The sequence below is a fragment of the Aythya ferina genome, assembly GCF_964211825.1.
Source record: "Aythya ferina genome assembly, chromosome: Z".
Classification (NCBI taxonomy): Eukaryota; Metazoa; Chordata; class Aves; order Anseriformes; family Anatidae; genus Aythya; species Aythya ferina.
In genome coordinates, this window is record NC_140299.1 from 23,912,690 (window position 1) to 23,932,444 (window position 19,755).

Below are 19,755 nucleotides of genomic sequence, written 5' to 3' on the forward strand. Positions count from 1 at the left end.
TTTCAGAAGCCTTGTAATGAGCTAAATCCTAGGCCATAAGGTTTAATCACCATCTTTTCTACATATCCACAATGACAGCTATCTTCAGAGCAGCTGCTCTTCCTTAGTTTTTGTTGGGCTATCTGACCTATTTATCTTCACTTGACAGAGGGACTAGGATGGAAGGAGAAAGATGGCACTATCCATGATCTTTTAGATGCTTTACTCTACTTCAGCTGGCAGTTTTCATCTTTGATCAAGATTTTTGTTCTTTCCAAATGCAGTGCTTTGGTAAGGGCAAGGCAAGAAGTCTTGGCCACTCATGTGAAGAGGATTAAATTTTTATATTCTTCCATAGTTAGAGAAGGTAAGTGTTGAAATCACCAAAACAGCCTGCTCACCCCCTCACATTCCTGCATTGCCCAGGAAAGTCTCTTCCACATAAAAGGTTATCTAAGAACCTGCCCTTAGACTATGGTAGCATCCAAGGGTTCCCTATAACTTGAAACCTAAAAAGACCTAGATGTCAGGCTATGCTCTGATGAGCTTTAAGCTAACACCTAGGTTCTTCTAATAACCTTCTTCCAGTGCTCTTGCTTCTTGGGTTGTTAATCAGACTTGTCTGAAATATGCCTCAAGAGTCCAGACAGCTATGTGATCTGGCTTTGGAACTATATTCTTGATTTCATTGCAGTAACATGTACCTTCTCTAGTCTGAGCACCTTGCAGGGCATTTTACTATATTTCTTGTTAAAAGAAGGAATAGAGGGAGCTACTAAATAGACATTTTTAATTTCATAGATGAGTAGCTGATTTTCCTCCAAATTTGCAGGCACCACTGGAGCCCTAGTGAATGAACAGATTGAGCTGTAGCTGTATAGATATTTACCTATAATGTGAATAGTAGTTTTCCAGTTTCTAAAGGGGACAACTCTATTCCAAAACCATAATCTCTGAGTAGAGAATAAATGCTCATGGTCTGATCTCTACCTCCAAGCACTGTGTCACCTACTCTCACTGGTTTGCAGTGTGCAGCAGCACATTGATGGGCAATATAATATATATGAAAATGAAGGAGCAAAATATATGTGAGGCTTCAGTGGTGGTGCAGAGGACTGGAAAATGTCTTGTATAGTACATCATTTCACTGGAATTTCTGATTTTCAGGACATTGGTTCCAATATTACTGCAGTCATAGTGTTTAATGTCCCTGTAGTGGAATTCCAATATTAGAAAAAGAAAATCTATGACTGCTAGCCAGGAAAGTGTGCCTCACTGCTTTTGACTAGGCTGACTGTTTTAGCACCTATGCTTAGCTCTGCCAGTGACAAAGTTTCTAGATGCAGAAGATGGCAAGTACCTGCTAAGAAAATCTATTATAAGCAAGAGCCCATGCAAATTCATGCTTGGAAATGCTGATACGGATAGCAGAAATGCTGTTGAGGGACAGCATGTGTTATTTTCAGATTTTGCCTCTGTCCTTTACTCTGTATTTAACAACTGTGAAGTGATTTAAAATGCCTGCAGGAAGGAAACTTTTGTTTATGAGAGACAGACCTCTTGGTAGCTCCTCAGACTAGCCCATTGATTGAAGCTCACTCTTTATTTAAGGCCATCTCTGCCTGTGCTTTCTCTTTATATAGTTCCTGATCTAGCCCGTATTAATTGATGCTGCTCTGTTGTGCTGGGGCTGGTGCTGTACGTCTCTCAAATAAAATTAAAATTAAATACAGGGACATTTAGAATGGTTTAAAATGACACACTCGTTCTGATTATACCATTTTCACCATTGTAAATGGCCTCCCTTTGGAAAACTGGGCAACATTATCCACTCTGGGAAGCACACCATTCCCTCAGCCACTTCTTACACAGTGCAGCTCTATTACAAAGGTTTTATGAGCCTGCTGGGACAAGGCAATGCAGAACTGAAAAAGAGAAATAACTGTTTCCGAGGATTCCCATGGATGTGTCTCCCCCCTCCTCATCAATGCATCAGGATGCAGATAGAAATCTGCATTGGCAGGGTTTTCAGCTCCACCAGAAAACTGATGGATTTGCAAAATGCAACATTTCGCTCAGAGTCCTTCAAGTCCCAGTGCTTCCGAGTGCTTAACTTGAGATTTGCTGCTGTGTATCAGCTATTTATGAGCATAATTCTCAAAACCAGGGGTGATTCCTACACAGAAGATGTGTAGCAGAGCAATACAGCGACTGCCAACCTCCAGGAGAAGTGTGCACTGTTGGTTTGAGGAGCAGGTGGTTTGCAGGATAGCATCTCCAAGATCCTCCTGCCAGTTTTCCTCACTCTGAACTTGCGAGCTGCCATCACCTGAATTAATCAACTTGTTCAATAGACAGAATAAGCTTGCCTTTGCCCTGCCTTGTGCTGAGGAACAACAGCTGCTGAGGAGATGAAGCAACAAGACAGTGGACAAGTCTCCAGCCTAGTCCCTGTTGCTCCTCTATGCTGGGGACACACTTTGCCATGTGGTAAACTTACCAGAGGAGCAAGGCAGACTGTCTTCCCACTGCAGCAGGAAGTCTGAGCCATGAAACCCTGCCAAAATGCTGTGGAGGCTCAACCCAAAAACTACACAGAAGACATCCACATCCTTCCCAGCCTGTATCAGGTTTTCTTGTCAAGGAAACCCTTGTGAGCGTAGTTAGGTTGGCTTTTAAGCCACCATTCTGAGCTGGATTTGAAAGATCACATGTGACATAAGCAGTTTTTTCATTGACTAAAATCCTTATGTATAACTTGAGCTTGATGAGGAGCACCTTCTCCAGCAAAATCCAGGGATCCCTAGAAGCTCACCCTGCTCATACCAATATCAACACAAGAAGCTCTTTCTTCCACATCTTTTTTTTTTTTTTTTTTTTTTTTAAGTTCTAAAATCCATAAATCAGCTTTACCCTTCTGAAAAGTCTACAGCACTTGGAATACAATTCCCAATTATCCACATATTGAAATATCCAAAGGAATGGTTTGTTGGGAGTGTGAAGGTCAAAAAGGCAGTTTTGGCTGCAGTGACCATGAAAATGTGGAGTTCAAGATATTTTGGACAGTGAGGAGGGTGCATAGCAAGCTGTGGTGGTTTTACCATGCTGGGCAGCTAAACCCCACAACCGCTCTCTCACTCCCCCTCTTTTTAGATGAGGAGGGGGAGAAGTAAAGCAAAGAACAACTCATGGGTTGAGATAAGGATAATTTAATTAAAGGGAAATAATAATAATAATTAAATAAAGATTATTATGAACTAAACAATTTAACTAAAGGGAAATAAAGGGGAAAAGGGAGGGGGAAAGGGAAAATAAAAAGAAGGGAGGAAAACAAACAAATAAAATAAATGAAGGCTACGTGGAAGTGCAGAGGAAAGAAATTACTCTCTACTTCCCACAAATGAGTGATGATTGACCACGTCCTTGAAGCAGGGCCTCAACACACGTAGCTGGTGTTTGGTAGGAGGACCGACGTTTTCACAGCGAGAGCCCACCCCTCCTCTCTTCTTCCTGTTTCCACCTTTTATTGCTGAGTGTGACATCACATGGTATGGAATATCCCTTTGGTTGGTTTAGGTCAGCTGCCCTGGTGATGTTTCTCTTCTCACTTTTTGCCCACCCCCTAGGAGGGTTAGAGAGAGGCCTGATGCTGTGCCAGCACTGCTCAGCAGCAGACACAACACTGGTGTGATAACACTGCTGTTCCAGCTACAAGTGCAGAGTACAGCACTGTATGGGCTGCTGCAGGGAAAGTTAATATTCCAGCCAGACCCAGTACACAAGCTCACAGCCCTGGACTCCAAGAGAGCAGACTTTGGTCTTCTCAAGGATGTGCTTGGTAGAGTACTATGGGACAAAGCCCTGGAATGAAGAAGGGCTCAACAATGGTGGCTAATATTCAATAATTGCTTTCTCCAAGCTGAGGAGAGATGTATCACAACAAAGAGGAGGTCAGGAAAAAATAATTGCTTTCATGGATGAACAGGAAGCTCCTGGACAAGCTTAAACACACACACACACACACACACAAAAGGAGGGGGGGAAGAGGGAAAGGCTACAGAGGTTGGAAGCAGGTAACCTGGAAGGAAGACAGAGATGTTGTCTGAGTAGCCAGGGATCAAGTTATGAAAGCTAGAACCCAGATGAAATTGAATCTGGCCAAGTACATCAAAGGCAACAAGAAAGGCTCTTACAAGCACCTCAGTAACAGAGGAAATACTGGGGAAAATATGGGCCCTCTCCTGAAGAAAACAGGAGACCTGGTTAATGAAGACACTGAAAAGGCTGAGGTACTGAGAGCCTACTTTGCCTCAGTCTTTACACGCAAGTAAAGGCCTTTACGAATTCCAGCCCCCAGAGGCCAGGCTGAATGGCTGGAGCAAGGAATATGTATGTATCTTTGGTGGAAGAGGATCAGGTCAGGAAATACTTAAGCAGATTGGACTCACACAAGTCCATGGGCCCTGGTGAGATGCACCCACGAGTGCTGAGGGAGATGGCAGATGTGATTGCAAGGCCACTCTCTATAATCTTTGCTCAATTATGGCAACAGGGAGAAGTGCCCGAAGACTGGAGGAAAGTGTCACTCCTATCTTCAGGAATGGCAAGAAGGAGGACCCAGTGAACTACAGACAGGTCAGCCTCACCTTGATGTCTGGGAAGATGGTAGAATAGCTTGTCCTCAAAACCATTTACAGGCACATGGAGGAGAAGGAAATAATCAGGAGTAGTCAGCATAGATTCACCAAGGGGAAGTCATGCACAGCCAACTTGATAAGCTTCTATAATGAAATCACCAGCCTGGTGGATGAGGGGGGAGCCATGGATATCGTCTTCTTGGACGTCAGTAATGCCTTTGATGCTGTCCCCCATAAGACCCTCATAGGGAAGACGTTAAAGTATGGGCTGGATGAGCAGGCAGTGTGGTGTATCAAGACTTGCCAAATGGCCAGACCCAGAGGGTAGTGACTAGTGGTGCACAGTCTTGTTGGAGGCCAGTAAATGAGTGGAGGATCCCAGGGGCCAACACTGGGCCAAGTCCTGTTTACCATCTTCATTAGTAACGTGGGCAATGGGGTAGGGTGCATCCTCAGTAAATTTGCAGAAAACTAGGAGTGTCTGACTCACCAGAGGGCTGTGCAGCCATCCATAGGGACCTTGACAGGCCAGAGAGGTGGGCTGACAAGAATCTCAGAAGTGCAGAGTTCTGCAGGTGGGGGGGAACAACCCAAGGCACCAGGACATGCCTTGTCCACCCAAATGGAAAAGCAGCTCTACTGGAAAGGACCTACAAGTCCAAGTTGACAGCAAGCTGAACATGAGAAGAGGATGCTCAGCAAAAAGAAGAGGATGCTCAGGGGGAATAAATACCTGAAGGGAGGGTGCAAGGAGGTGCAAGGAGGAGGGTGAGTCTTGTTCTTTTCAGTGGTGCCCAGTGTCAGGACAAGAGGCAATGGGCACAAAATGGAAAACAGGAAGATCCATCTAAACATCAGGAAACACATCTTCACTGTGCATTTGACAAAGCACTGGCACAGGTTTCCCAGAGAAGTTGTGGAGTCTCCCTCTTTGGAGATCTTCAAAAAGTGTCTGGACAAGGTCCTGGGCAACCTGCTCTGCATGTCCCTGCTTTGAGCAGGGCCTCCAGAGGTCCCTTCCAACCTTAACCACTCTGTGGTCCTGTATTTCTGCATTTAATGTATGTGGGTATCAAGCATTAAATGCTTTTGGTCTGAGCCTCAAAATGGCAATACCAACTTTTGGAAAAAAATAAATAAATAAATCATTCTGCTGGAGCAGATCATGGCAGAACAAGGGGCATTCATGCCCCTGCACAGAGCTTGGCAGTGCCCACAGCATAGAAGAGACCCCACACAACCCCAGAAACACAACACGCTGTAGGAGGACACCTCTGCAACCAACTATCTCCTTTTCATACACAAGAGACCACCTGGGGCTTTCTGGTCCCAAGGTCACTACTGTGCCCATTATCACCAAATAATGGGATGTGGGGCTGTACAGGAAAGGAGCTAAGCGGACTTTTAGCCAATTAATTTCAGAATTGATTCCCTCTGCTGCTGGCATCCTCTACAGCCAGCAGGGCTCTTCACTGTTATCCAATGCAATGCACACACCTTTGAAAAATGATGCTTTCAAGCCTGCCCTGTGGTGCAGTAAATTTGAAAGTGCTCTTAATAATAATAAGGATCAACATTGACTTTAATGGTCTTCAAACCCTTCGTGTAATTTCATTAGCTACCCAACACAGATGCAAGCAGGGGTGATGTCATACTTTTTCCCTTGCTCTGAAACCTGAGTCAGGCGCCAGAGATAGAAACCAATTTTATTGCCTGTAATCAGATTAAAGTTTCTGGCGGCTGGTGATCAATAGGTGATTGCTGGAGTAACCCAGAAATACAGAAGGTCCTCATGAAGATGTAGCAGGGCTCAGATTGGGGTGAGGGTCTAGCAGACTGTATGCAGAGTTGTGGATATCATCAGATGCCTGTAAGTACCCTGGATTAGCATGGGCAATCTGGCATTTAATAACATTCCTGTCAACGCAAGCACCAAAAAGAGTGCAGTTTCACAGCATCAAACAAGCTGTTTTCATTCTGGTGGTGATTCCCAGACCTCCCCTTTTTATTGCAAAGCCCATTGGCATAAATATAACATATAGATAGAATCATAGAATCACAGAATAGAATCATAGAATCCCTCAGGTTGTAGAAGACCTCTAAGATCATGTAGTCTAACCTTTAACCTAGGACTGATAAGTCCACCACTAAACCATGCTACTAAATTCAACATCTACACATTTCTTGAAGGCCTCCAGGCATGGTGACTTGACAGAGGGCAGCCTATTCCAATGCCCTATAGAGCAGCCTATTCCAATGCCACACAACCCTTTTAGTGAATAAATTTATCCTAATATCCAACATAAACCTCCCCTGGTGCAACTGGAAGCCATTTCCCCTTGTCCTATCACTTGGTGCTCAGGAGAAAAGCCCAGTCCCCACCTTGCTATAGACTCCTTTAAGGTAACTGTAAAATACAATAATGTCTCTCCTGAGCCTTTTTTTCTCCAGGCTAAACAACCCCATATTCCCCAGCCATTCCTCATAAGATTTGTTCTCTAGACCCTCCACCAGCTTTGTTGTCCTTCTTTGGATATGTACTATAGGTACTATATCAGCATCATATGGGCAACTTAACACTTATCTGTGTGTACAAGTTCTTTCTTGAGCCAAACTTTTGTTGTCTTCCTCTGCATGACACAGTGAGCATCACTGTAGGCCTGAATTTGTAAGCACCATAACACAGTTTCCTGTCTTGGCTGTTTGGCAAGAGCAGGAAATAACTGTGGTAACCCTGTGATATCCACATAATACCCATTACATATCAATGTAATGACCTCCACTCCACCTTGCAGAACTCAGACCCAGTGGATCAAAAAACAAAGAAAAAAAGAAAAGAAAAATCAGAACAGCAACAAAAGAGAAATTAGGAAGCTGGAGAAGTCCATGACCATTGAGTGCTTTAACAAGACTTTTTCAATAAGCTGATAAGATGCAATTACCTCATCATCTGAATATTGCAGCAGTAAAATCAATGCTACTTAAGGAGTCTGACAATCAATTAGGCACTCTCTCGATATTTGTGAAAGTCAAAGCAATTCTGTGTAAAACATTGATTCATGCAGAGATATCATTAAAGTACCACAATACTAGTTCCCTAATGGATATTGAGAAAATTAATTTATTCCAGCTATGGAATTCTGGTAAAACCAGACCTTAGAATCCTCCTCTTTAGCTGGATAAGGATAAAGATGTAGGGTTTTGTTGGTTTTATTGCTGTAGTTGTTTTATTTTGTTTTGTTTTTCCCTAGGTGAGAACTCTTCAGCGATTTAATCAGATTTAGGCAAGAGGCACCCATGTAAGCCTCAGCACATACCTGCTTAACATGTTAGGATACAGACCTACTCTCTGGTTGGGCTTATCATTGTATATTAACATCCTAACATCATTATCCAGTGGGTAATGCTAGATAATGTGATTTTGGCTTTGGCTCAATGTATCTGACTAGTAAATAGACCTGCAAATGTGTAACAAACAAAAATCAGGGTCACAAAGACCCAAATCATCAAAGGTACTTACATACCTAACATCTTTTGAGTGTTTCAATAGGCAGACATCTAGCTGCCTTTCAGCATCTCTGCATGTCCCATGATTTATGTATGCTATGGATGTCAAACATAGGAATGGATTGCTGTAAAAAGCTGTGGAATCTACATATTCCAAGATTTCTTAAGAGCAGATTAGACAAAAAAAATGCCAGGAATAAACTAAGCATCACTGCTACTGTGTTCCAGCCAAGAAATGGACTACACAATCTCCTGAGGCCCTACAATTCTATAACATTAAAAAAGCCCCTGATACTCATTTCATGGTTTTCTGATTCTATAGAAAGTCTGTCTGTGCTTTTATCAGATGTTTAGATAGTAACTCAGTATTAATTTAGTCATAACAATCAAACTTAGAATAACATGGATCAATTTTATTTCTGGCATGATTTGGCTTCCATAGAATTATATAAGGGATTAATTTAGTTCAGCATTTGGATAATTAATAATCTATCAATGTCTTACATTAATGTGCATATTGAGTTGTTCTACCATCATTTAAAACAGTGGCATCACTAATGAGACCATTAACTATAGAGAATATGAAGTCACATTGGATTCATGTTTTCATTATTTCTATCTAAGGTTAGATTTTAGCCCAGTCAGTTAATAAATGCCAGGGTGATGCTGGCACAGAAAATATGCATCTCTTAATTCTCATTAAGATGTCAGGGAGAAAGGTAGTAAATAGACAGATGTGACTGTTTTGTATCACAGGGTCCCGCTAGACAGAGGAAAACCAAAAGGTATATTCTCATTTAGAATATGATATACACAGTTGCTTTTGGCATATTATTTCTAAAATTACTTGAGCTGTACCGAATTCTGAAGCTAATTAGAACTTAGATCTAGAAAACATATCAGCTCTTGCTGAACTTTAAATACACAAGTAGCTGCACTGAAAACAATGGCTAAATTTAAGCTCACACCTGAGCACTTGCAGGATAGATTACCATGGCTCCCCAAGTGTGATTACAAACACAAATCTTATCACAGCTCCCTGACAAATTAACAAAGCCTGACAACCTTTTCAAGTTGAATTGGGTTGTAAGTGAGACTGAGGTCAGACAGAGGAGTTCCCACTGGAGGCTCTTTTACAGACTAGTTGAACACCAGATCAAAATGTTAAAATATTCTTTAATTTGGGGATTCTTAGAATTCAGACTTTAAGACTGCATATGTGAAGTGGCTCAAACCAAAATGAAAACAAATGATTACAAGAGCCTCAGTCAACCGGACCTTTTAAGACAAGCATTAGAAATGACATCATGTTGGGATGGTCTTGCTATTACATCTCTAGCAAAACTGAAATAGACTTCAAAAGATGAAAATGACACCTCGGTGCATCATATTATCAGTCAGACTGGCAACATAGAGTCAGTTTCATCTAATTGGGCATCAGGCCATTCTTCATTGCCACTCATAAAGAATAGATATTATGAGATCAAGAGCACAACAGCAGTCAAGATAAAGAACAATCTGATCCTTGTGGTACAGGGTGGTGCTTTAAATATTCACAGTCTATCCCAGTAGTGATATCAGCCAGGCAAAATGAAGTATTCTCTTGGGTCCAGCAAAAGAAAATTGACCACAGCTGAAAAAACACCAGAGAAGAACAGAGGCAGCAATGGCTACAGCTGAGTGGCCACTGGTAGCCATGCATATGTGTAGATTCTTCATCAAGAGTTATCACCAGTTGTACTCACACCTCAGCCTTGGGTGTGGCTCACTCCAGCACCTTCAGCATTGTCCTTGGTCCTCTGCCTTCCTAACTCTCTGCTCTCTGCTAACAAGGCCATCTGGTCAACATAACTTTTCCCCCTTTTTCCCTGCTCCACATAACCTTGGGTGTTCACCTCTAGGCTGAGAAATGCTGGCAAAAGTGTAGAACTGATATGCATCAGTTATAGGGAGCAACAATTCCAACAGCAGTCAATGTGTATTAGTATGGATAAAAAAAGGAGACAGAAAGAGGGTACTCTCCAGGTATTTTTCTTTCCATTCCAATTTTTCCATTCTTGTTCCATCTTTCTGACCTCCATCAGTAATGAATCAACTTGTGCTCTTACCAACTGACACAAGGCACATAGGCGGGGACTCTGGAAAGAATCATGTTTTCTGTATTCTCTTGCCCCATCACCATTTCTCAAAGCAAAGCATGAGCTGCTTCTTTTCCCCAGGCCCCATCTCCAGAGACATTTCCTTGTGATATGAAGCAGCAACAAGAAAGTGCCACTAATGAGGAAGAAGATTGCTTGTTCCCCTGTATGCAGCACTGTCAGTCTATGTGGAACTGACTTTTTCTAACATTCTCCATGTTGTAGTATCAGCACCTGCCACAGGTGAAGCAGGCGCTGTATCAAAGGGAGGTGACATGCCACCATGCTCCCATGCAGCCCTGCTCCCAGCAGCAGAGGAGGAAACCAGCCTGGGAGAAGACCCCTCACTGGGTGTTCGAGAGGCAGGAAACCCTATATAACCCAGATCAGAGTGGGGTGAGTTGTGCCCTCACCCCAGGACTCCCTTTCACTGGTGATACTGCAGGAACAGGACTCCAACGTGTATGTGGATCATTCCCCTTGGTAAGTATTTTAAGTGAGTTGTGGGGAACAAGGTCTCCTGCAGGCCAGGAGGGAGTTACATATTCATGCCAAAAGGATTTCCTACTCTAAGCCAGTCTCAACCACTGATGCAATTGATTCAGTTGATTGATGCACTGACCGGTTGATTCCAGCAACTGGAAACTGAGCGTGTTGAAGAGAAAACTCTATAGGCTAAGCACTTATGTGTAGCATTACTTGCTGAAATAAATGAGGTTATATGTGAAACCCCACTATTTTCAAATGTCACTGAAACTGTAATTCTGTAGGCCCTGGTTTTGTGTGGCTTTAAATCTCATTTTAAACAGTGTAATAACACAAAGGCTGGGAGGGGAGGGAGAAGGAAAGGGTGGATTTATGTGATGAACTGTTCTTGGTTTTTGCTAGTGAGAGACTTTGCTACTGAAGGATGTAATACTTCAGGGTTTCATGGGGTTTTGATTAATAATTTTTAGGCCTCATTGGAAGATGCAGAGAGCAACTGAGTGTTGCTAGTTACACAGTTTACATAGCAAAGTGAAACAGTCGATGTGCCAGTATCTTGTATAAAATTAATTGGTTCATTAACATCAAACACAGTCAAATAAAAGTCTAGGTGCATACACTTTCCTTCTCTGTTCCTGCAGAAAAGTCACTCCTATTGATATTAGGAGAGATTTAAGGTAAAAAGAAGAGATATTCAGAGAAAGAAAATTGCCTGTAAATAAACTCCCTGCCAAATAAGAAAACATGAGAAAGTGCAACGCCTGTGCTAAGAATGGCATGCTGACTGCACTGTTGTGCTTGCAGGAATGATGAGGGCACACTCCAAAAAAAACAGGCTCCGTTACTCCAAAGTTGATACCCACAAGCCTTAGAAAACCCTCCCAGCAAAATCCCTCAGCCTGCTAAAGTGCCTGGATGTCACCTGCAGACTCCAGAATAGTTATTAGAGGCCATAAGGGCTCAAGCTCACTTTTCTTGGACTTTTCCTGGGAAAGCACACCAAAGAGTGCTAGTAGAAGAATGAAGCCACTCTGTGCTCCCAGTGACTTCGTGAGTTAGGCACTGGGCACAGCCAGACATACCTTTTATGCCAGGACCTCCCTCCTCTATAACACAAAAGTTGTTATGGAGTCTGCCACCAGGTAGTCAATTCCATGCTGCGTGGAGTTATTCCTGGGTTCATCTCCCAGTCTCATGAGTAAGGCAGAAGCAATTATCTCGTGCTGTTAATGTAAGCAATTTCAACTACAGAGCAAAAGAGAGTTTAAAAATTAAGACTTCAAATAAGGAATCACTCTAAGAAGGTAGTTTTGTGTGCTGAAGATGCTCAGACTTCACCATGGTGCTTGTAACTGCTCCCAGGGTGGGCTGACAGTGCTTTTAACACACTCTTTGTAACAGTGCTGATTTCTTCTGTGGGTCACACGATTATGCCTCATACCACATGCAGGAAAAGACAACACAAGAGAAGAATCAGCATTGCAGTTTCTGGGCAAAATAGGATCAAAAATGCTGCTAGTGGACCCTCAATAATGAAGTCCAATGAGGAGTGATAATTAGGATATAAATTGTCATTTTGGTTGTGATTAACAGCGGTGTGTTTGGGTGTTGGGTAAGAGGAAATTCGGAGGCTCGCGTGCACTGCTGGTTGTGCAGTGGCACTGAGAAGAGCCACACTTAGCATCATTACAGCATTCCAGACACATTCACAGTCGGTCATTCTCACCCACCCAAGGAAAAGATGGGCTCTGTGCCAAAGGGGCTTTCCGTATTTGACATTTCACTGCATGTGCCATCAGACAGCTCAGGACAGAGAGTGGGAAGTTTACTAGCAGTGTCTGGAAGAGTTTAGACAGCTGTTGCTTTCCACTGCCTTTCTGAACGTCCTGAAGCACCAACTTGTGCACAATGTTATCTCCAAAGCTCTGATCAAGAATGTATCCGTGGGGGATTCAACTTCAAATACATAAAAGATTACAGCAAAGAGGAGAAAAACTGGCTGTCCCCATGTCAGCAGTAGAACAGACCAGACAGAGTGGGCGTAGTGCAGCAAGCTAGCTGGATGTGGGCTGGATATCACTCCAGGAGTGAGGATAGCAAAGCCCTGGAACAGCTCACCTGCAAAGGCACCAGAGAGCCCTATCCTGACAGATGGTAACAGATGTAACCCATCTCATCACAGGGCAAGGAGATGAACTTGGTGAGCTCTTGTGGGTCTTTCCAGACTTGAAGGTCTTTACATGTTTCAAGCAGCAAGACCATACAGATATTAGTGTCATAACATTAATAGTTACACACTCCTTTCTGAAGCCAGATAACTTTCCCAGAATGCTAGGGCTTGATTTCAGCCTATCTCCAATGGCTGCACACACGGAAGGACTGTGCTGTCCCTCTACCTCCTTGCAAACTTCTTGCTGTTTGATGAAATGTTCTTCTTTTCCCTATTCCCTTTGCTCTGGGTCTCTCCCTCTGTGCTCTTCTGCATTCACACAGGCTTGCACATCCACCTACCTTGGACGCCCAGTGCAAGCAGCTTCACATTTCTGACTGGCATTGGTAATACCTGGCAGAGGGCTTGGTCTGGACTTTGTACTCCCCTCCAACTAACTGGAGAGATCTCACATCCCTGCTAGTATCACTTTTTCATGAGAAGACAAAGATGGTCAAAGATTGTCATTAACACAGATCAAGCAGCAAGTTTTGGCAAAGTACATGGCCAGAACTCACTTTGTGGCCATACAAAATTAAGATTTGACTCTATAAGCAATGTAATGGGCCAAGTAAGGAGTCTGGAGGGAATAATGTCTCCTACCACAAGACTTAAATAAGGAAGTAAATGAAAAGTTTAAAGCAAGAAGTGTTTTCCAGGGACAGATCAGACACAGTGCTGCAGAAATTCCTGGAGAGGCCACAGCCAACACAGGGCACAGCAGCCCTGCTGAATTTGTCACATGCATTTCAGTTTCCTTGAAAGGTTGAAATGATCTTTGACCAGATATGTTTTAAAGAAAGTATTTTTAATTGACAGTTTTTTTCCGGTGCTAATGAAAACCTTTTTCATGATTAATTCAGTATCCTGATATTTGAAGAGCCCTGATGCTGTGGTATTATATAGCTATCACAGAAAATTACCACTTCAGGACAGATGGTTCAGTGGTGTTGATGAGTAACAATTAAGCCCCATCATTAAGGGCTCTTCTGCTCATTGAAGACATACACTGAAGACATGTGTACATAGAGTAGATACGACTTGTTTTCTGCTAGCAATATCCTCATAGACTTTTTAGAGAACCTTTTTCATCTTTAGAGGAATTAATTAAAGGGGTTGTATCTAAATTATGACTTTTGGTTCTCATTCCTAAGTGTTAAATTAAAAAAAAAAAAATATTTTCTTTAACTTAGTTACATAGTACCTACAATCATTGAAGGCTACAAATTTGAGAGCTCACATATTATACCTTACTGTTAAGTTTCTGATTTTGAACAACTAGATGTACCAGATCTTTAAAATTTGGTATCAAAGGAACTCCACAAAGTCACAAGGAAGACTCTCCCAACACCATCCCACAAGGGGACAAGCGTACCATTATTTCAGTACAATAAAAGTTGGGTAACCTGTCAAGTGAGCAGACTAGCAAGGACAATTTAATAAACAAGGATATTCAGTATTTTTTCAGTAGAGGAAGAAGAGAAGGGTGACTGAAATGTATCACTGGTCTAATAACAGCAATTCATTACAGATTTTAAACACTATAAAACCCACCTGACTCAGAGAGGACGGGTGACAAGCACACCCTCACCAGCAGGAAGCTAGCAAGTGATAAGTTTGACCTCAGTCTGGTGGAAATGTAAGTCTTCATTTACTTTATTTAACACACTTCACAGGTCCTGTCCACTAGGCAAACAGAAGCCTGCCCCATTTTCAGCCTGTGGCATTCTTCCCACGTATCAAATGCCCTGCCCACCTGGAGTCCTCCGAAGCAAAGGAGGTCCTTGTGGCAGCACGGAGGGGAGAATCTTTCACTGTATAACAACCATGAGGGACTTGGAGAGTGATGATGGATTTGATCCAAGCTCCAAGAGAGTCTTTACAGCCTGTTGCCTTCACCAGGATGTGCAAAAAGGTAGACAGCTGGGGCAGATAAGGCTTGGCCTCAGCATTTATATTTGGAAGATGCAAAGACAGAAGTCACAGAATTTGTTTGTGGTGGTAGGCTTGAAATCTAGCACCAGCACATGAGCTGAGCACTGAAGTGCTCTGAGCACTGGACTCCAAAGACATCACAGCCAGGCAAATGAAATACTGCAGCACTGAAGACTGTAATGGTAGCATATTGAAGAGATGCACATAAACAAGCCTACAATGCTAGACAGGACATGCTCAAAAGAGGGAAAGCAGAGCGCTGTCTGTAGCTGCTTGCACAGAGCTGGGAGGAAAGATCAGAGCCCTGAGGAGGGACAGCTCTTAGAGGCAACTGTCCGGCCCTGGCAGGAATACCAGGCTTGCCTGCAGACACTCTGTAACCAGTTCCCTTAGGAAAGAGGCAGGTTTAAAGTCAGGGGTTTCTCTGTGCCATGAGTGATGGTAACAGGACAAAATACTGCTGGAGGAAGCCATGCGAAAACAAAGTTGGGTGAAATACCCATTCAGATATTTGCAGAGATAGAAGCAGAATCGTGGTTGCTTCAAAGACGATAGTAACTATTCATCACCAATTTTCTGACGAGAGTCTATAGACAGGGTCATGCTAACCCATTGCCCTCTTCTCCCAAGATAAAAGCATGTATGATACCAAGGGGAGCAGAAAGCATATGTTAAATAGCTAACTTGTGCCTTGCTATTATACTCCTCCTTCCTACATAATAACCTCCTCTTCTCTATTTATATTCACATCTATATTTAATGCTCACTGAAGACTACAGACTTGTGTTTGATGTTCAGCTGAAGACATGATTCATCACAATCCTCATTTTTAGTAATGGAAAAAGGCTGTGATAGAAAAAAAAACAGATGAGATTGCTTTTCATCTTGGTAGCCATGTAACCTTTTCATGAACTTGGAAAGTCATACAAAGAATGGCAGCCACAGCCTATCGCGGGTGATTCACAAAGTTTTCTGAATGCTGCATGATCTCCCTAGCAGTATCTGATCTCTCCTGCTTTAAATGAAAAAAATAGACAGTAAATCACCCATTTCTTGACCCACCATTTCTGTTGTTGTTTTTCACATGAGATGTAAAAGATATTCTATTTATTGTAAAAAGTTTAAAAAAAATGCACAAAAAAACAGATGTTATCAGTTCTATGTCTGTAGACCTACGAATGAAAACAAGGCGCATAGGTCAATTATTAACTTGTTTTTCATGCTCTGCCCTGCAGCCAGAGCCACCCGTGTTTTGATTCCCAACCAGCATGGCACTCCCTTCAAGGCTACCAACAACAACCCTCTAAGAACAACCTAGTGCACAGACACTGAGTGCAAATGACCTCTCATGTCGACCCACAACAGAATATAGTCTGGTGCTCTTTCTTGTGAGAATAACTGGAGCACAGGACTATTTTCTGTCATGGAGTATTTATGCTCAGATTATCCTAAGTGTTCTTGCAAGATGATGGAAAACTCAGTGTTCTCGGGGCTGAAAATGTTTCTATGCACAGAAGCTAGCTTCTAACTATTGTTTAGCCACATCTTTATAAATCTCTTTGCACAGAAAATATATTTACCTCTGTCTTTTCCAAACTAGCTAATTTGCCTTAAAATAACTAACATCAGCCTGTAAAAGATCAGACATAACTGGGTTAGATGACACTATAATTTAAGAATATAATTTAACGCTAACTTTTAATACTGAAACAAAAGATTGAAATTCTACTGGAATACGTGAATTCATTAAACCAAAGTTATTTCCATCCTTCAGAATGTGTTCCTTACAGAAGTAAGAAGTAGTATAAATGACCTCCAAATTCTCATTTGCTATTAGGGATATTACAGTTTCATTTGAATTAAAAATGTTGTGCATTTCTGGGTTAAAAAAAAAAAAAAAAAAAAAAAAACACGTCCTTCACCTCTTTTGTTCCTGCATTCTCCAGAATGATTTCAGTCATCAGGTGTTATGGTGATCAAGGACCTAGGGAGTTCTTGACTTCTTTCCAAAGAGTGTGCGATTTCCCATCTCCCCTCTCTCCTGTCCTCCAGCATCACCTATCCCTGTCCCCTCACATCACTACCTGAGTGGCTAGCTGCTGGGACAGGGATCTGGCACCTGATTAAGTGCTGCTGAGAGGCTCTAGAGGGGAATCAGGTGATGCTGGATGGCCCTAAAATAGCTGTATTAGAAACCAAGAAGGCTGCCTGAAGGTAACTCTCAGTCCCAGTCCAACTCTTCCTTCCTTCAGCATGGGCATCACAGCTCTGCAAAAGGGACAATCTGGCCCACGCACCCCTGAAAATCTTTCCACAGACTCACAAAGAGACTAAAAACAGAAGGACAGAGGACAGGTGCAGCTCTGTTTTCTTTCTACCCCCAGTCCTCCCTACACCTCTATTAAAAAGCAATGATTGAAACCCATTTCCCTCCTTGTTATTCCTGCATTATAATTGTTTATAAATGCCACTTTTTCTTTAATTACCCCTTCCTACATATACATGAGAATGAGAATAAAGAACAATCCAACATTGCAATTGAATTACAAAAGCATTGCACACGGCTGTCCTATTAACTTCATAGCAGTGATGTGTTATAAAATGCAAAGTGCAGAAAAGGGGGTACTAACTTGTTTATAAATATGTTAATTAGGTAGAGCAAATGCCATATTGCCTGAGAAAAGAAAATCACTGATTGCAAAGTATGCCTTCTAGCATAGATTTCACAGGGCAAAATGTAGTTAATAAAACTACCTTTATGCTTTGTATTACAGCTTTTTAGCATAAATAGCTAATAACCAATTTACATTAATGGTATTGGCACAAATGTAAATTAGGGTCTTTTTGTTTGTATTGCTGAAGTGCAATTCTATTGCCAGACAATTGTATTTGGCCATTTCATTAATGGGAGAGATCTAAGAAACAGATACAGTTCCAGGGCCTGCTCCAGGAATAACATGGAAAAGAAACCGCAGTGCACACCTGGCTGCAAGCTGGGGCTCACGAGGGGCTCTGTGCCCCACAGCCCATTCTTTCCTCCATCACCCGGGCAGGCAGAGAGAGACCACGGCTCACAGAGGCCAGTGCTATCTCACATCGGGCTGAACGCAGTCTCTTGCAGCTCTTCGGCAGACATCAGCTGCATTTCTGCTCTGAATCACTGGCAGCGAGCTCTTGCGGCGCTGACTGCTGTCCCTCTAATAAAAAGAGAGGGCTGGAGAAGCATGACCAAAATCCAAGGTTATTTAGTTGAAAGGGGGGAGCTGGTTTTAAGCCAGCTTCACCTGTCTGGCTCAGACCCAGCAGCGGATGTCCTGCACCCTGCCACACCAGGGCCTGCTGCCCTGGACAGGGCCATGACTGCAGGCTCAGCCCTTCTGCCTCTCCCTCTGCTGCCCTTCCTCCTTCTCTGGAGACCAGATATTTGACTTCACAGCCAGAAAATACCCTCAGCACCCAAAGTTTCAGTCAGCGAGCAGGTCGTTTTTGATGACTGCATTCCCAAACAGCAAAGAATGGCATTAAGAGGTTCGGCACCAGATGCAGGCTCCGGGCACCAACCTCAGCAGAGGGAGGATGATGTGTTGCAGTGAGGACAGAAGTGGGCCTGCCCTCTCCCTAACATGACCATGCTGTCTCCTCTGTTAGCCAACAGTCTTGTGCTTCTAGAGCGATTTAGAGCACCCTGAAACCTTGCTCCGGCAGCTGGGAGAGGTGCTGTATATTTTCTCAGGCATAGGAAGCGATGTGGAACCTTGCAGGGGATTTACACCACAGCTTCTCTGTGTTCCCTGGATAATGGCTTTCCTGCTTGACACCTAGAGAAAGGGACTGTTGCAGCATAATGATTTTTATCAGGTTAGATAGCAGGTGGGGAAAAGGGCCTTTACAGCCCACTAAATCAATGTTTCTGCTAGCCAAAGATCAAATGTAAATGTTGGCAAATTACTGACAATGCACATGAAAGCCACACCGCCCCGTCTGCTATAGCAATAGAGGTTTTCCGTTTCAGGCCTCATTCATCTGGGACCTTTCATATTCACAGGGTCTTTCTTTAGTCATGCTATGTAAGCAGCTACTGGATATACCGAAAGCCAATTTTCCCGTATACTTAAGTGTGCTGCTGGAGAGACAATAAATCATGAATCTATTTCCAATTTCATTACCCTTTATGTGATATTGATACAATAGCATCCTTTGCCTTCATCTGCTTGTTTCTGAGATGAAGACTAGGAGAAAGTCTTCTTCTCTTTATATAAATTGGCAATTAGCTGTTTTCCTCTCCTTTCATAAGAAGGGAAGGTGACAGACATTTGCTACAGCAAGGTTTTGGAGGAAGGGCATGTGTATTGGTTCTCTGTAGTTTTACTTCATGACATGGAATACACAGGTTGATTTTTACTGCCTTTGACACCAGTAAAACATCTCCAGAAACCTACTAACAAACTCAGAATATAATTTATCCATTTGAATATGATCAGCCACTTTAAAAAATCATGATGTGACTACATATAAATGTATATATTCATCGGTCACACACACACACATAGCCCATCATCAATGAGCAATGTCATTCTAGTAGGACAACAGAACTAGAGCAGATCTCTGCCTTGTATTTATCCCACACTGCTATAAATCAAGAACATATTCATTACAGTTCATCAAATTCTGTTGGTGCAACTCCAATGTAAATGAGGTCAGAATTGGGCTTTGTGACCTCTGCATCCTCTGCCCACTACAAGCACACAGCGCTATGAACTGAGTAAGTGTGGTAGGCAAGATAAAGCTATCCCCATAGCATACAGAATATTAAAGGCAATTAACAACATCAACAAGATGAGTGTTATGAATGGCCAGTACTTAA

General features: G+C 42.6%; 1 long non-coding RNA gene across 3 annotated transcripts in view; it reads right to left on the bottom strand.

Annotated features, from left to right (window-relative positions):
- The window catches only part of LOC311427165, a 69,469-nt gene that overhangs the window by 28,793 nt on the left and 20,921 nt on the right, over positions 1 to 19,755 (bottom strand). The gene's annotated exons all lie outside the window — the stretch shown is intronic.